Source organism: Oratosquilla oratoria, unplaced genomic scaffold (assembly GCF_046742065.1).
Source record: "Oratosquilla oratoria isolate Oo_2021 unplaced genomic scaffold, ASM4674206v1 SCAFFOLD78, whole genome shotgun sequence".
Classification (NCBI taxonomy): Eukaryota; Metazoa; Arthropoda; class Malacostraca; order Stomatopoda; family Squillidae; genus Oratosquilla; species Oratosquilla oratoria.
Window position 1 is genome coordinate 17,501 of NW_027467742.1, and position 2,500 is coordinate 20,000.

Here is a 2,500-nt window from a genome sequence, read left to right on the forward strand (position 1 = left end):
GGTAAATAGTAAATAATAATAAATTGACATATAACTAATAATAAATGAAAATCAGACAGACAAATGATAACAAAACAAAAACAAATAATATAAGATAAATCATAATCATTACAGCATCTTACTTAGGTATTTATCTAAATGATAGGGTATTTTTTCTTCAAGAACGAACACGACTTTGCGCCCCACCCCCTCCCCCCCCCAAAAAAAGGAAAAACGTCGACATGTGCCAAAAAGTCCTCGAAGGTTCCTGACCACTTACAAAGGATTACAAAGGCGGAGCATGCCGACAGGAGACCTGTTGATCCATATCTAGGTCGGATGCGAAAAAAAATCATATTAATAATAAAATAATAAATAGAAAATATGATAATGTAAATAACAAATAAAATACATAAATAAATGCATAGGTATAGTTAAATAATAAACAAACAGGTAAATAGTAAATAATAATAAATTGACATATAACTAATAATAAATGAAAATCAGACAGACAAATGATAACAAAACTAAAACAAATAATATAAGATAAATCTTAATCATTACAGCATCTTACTTAGGTATTTATCTAAATGATAGGGTATTTTTTCTTCAAGAACGAACACGACTTTGCGCCCCACCCCCCTCCCCCCAAAAAAAGGAAAAACGTCGACATGTGCCAAAAAGTCCTCGAAGGTTCCTGACCACTTACAAAGGATTACAAAGGCGGAGCATGCCGACAGGAGACCTTTTGATCCATATCTAGGTCGGATGCGAAAAAAAATCATATTAATAATAAAATAATAAATAGAAAATATGATAATGTAAATAACAAATAAAATACATAAATAAATGCATAGGTATAGTTAAATAATAAACAAACAGGTAAATAGTAAATAATAATAAATTGACATATAACTAATAATAAATGAAAATCAGACAGACAAATGATAACAAAACAAAAACAAATAATATAAGATAAATCATAATCATTACAGCATCTTACTTAGGTATTTATCTAAATGATTCTTAAAGCTTCGAACTGAACTTAAGGTGCCATTGAAGGACCCGAGGCCAAGGAATCGATGTCGACATCAGTTGAACGATAACACCGAAAAGAAGTTCTCGGGGTCTTTGGTTCCAGCTCTGGAATGCTACGACAAGACGTCCCTTATACATCCCCTCTCCCCTCCCCACACCCAGGCATCGATCGAGGGGGTCGTCTGAAGATTTTATTCAGCTGAGGGGAGCCCCGTCAATGGTCCAGGAAATGTGTACAGCCTCGAAGTGCTCGACACGGATTTCCCCCAACCATTCGTGGGGCTCCTCCTCAGAAGAATAAAATCGCTTGTCTTCCACCAAAATAAGACCTCCATAAAGACCACCAATGGCTTTTTTTTTTTTTTTTTTTTTTTTTTTTTTTTTTTTTTTTTTTTTTTTTTTTTTTTTTTTTTTTTTTTTTTTTTTTTTTTTTACCTCATGGTTATGGAGACCGTCGGACGTTCTCCAAAATTAAATTTCAGAGAAGGCCTTACTCAGTGGCTTTCGCTGTGATTCTCAGTTTTTTGTCTCTGCTGCTGCTTGTAAAAGGGAAAGGATTCAGGCACGACAAACTTTGACAGAAGAATCACGCAGGGTCCATATGCCACAGGGTCGTACTATTCAGAGAATCGTTGATAGTCCACTGGTGTAGTGAAATCCGTGTCATACCTCGAGCACTTCGAGACTGCGCACAGACATTTCCTGGACCATTAACGGGGCTCCCCTCAGCTGAATAAAATCTTCGGCCGACCCTGTCTTTCCTTGTATGGGGTATCATAGAGAGGGGGACTCTCGCTGTCAATTTTTGCTGTAGGAATTTGGTGCCAGGAAGATCCTCTTCAGCGTCGTTGCTCAACTACGGTTGAAAGAGAATCCCTGACATCAAATCTGTGCGGACTCCCTCGGCGTCATGAAACCCTCGAGGTTCTTGGTGGGTTTGCAGAGGTCCTGCTCGTTCTTAAGGAGGAGCTGTCTTTCTGGACCTGGCGAAGTCCTTTTCTCGCCAAGTGATCCTCCAGTTCGGCGTCGCGTCGTCCTGATCGCTCCTGAAGAAAGGAGACGGTTGCTGGAAGACACAGCAGCGATGGGAATCCCCAAAAACCTCGAAAAATTGTCAACTCGGATAAGTGAGCAAATCGTGATTAAGGTTGAGCGAGTATTTATTTATTTATTTATTTTTAATAGATATGCAGATTTCTTTAATGCATATCTTCTCAATAACTCTTCCCGAAAATATGCTTCTAAATCACACTCAGTTGGATTTACCATGATGTCAACACTAAAACAGATGGCGTGTGACTGGCGACTGAAACTTTGTCTGGCCTTGGGGGGTCAGCGGGGGGTGGGGGCGGGGTTGGTGGGTGGGGGGGAGGTAATTAGCGGGAGTCCTGTGATATTGACACAAGCAAAGATGGCGTGTGACTGGCGACTGAAATTTTGTCTGGCCATGGGGATTAGGAGAGGGGGGAGGTAATTAGCGGGA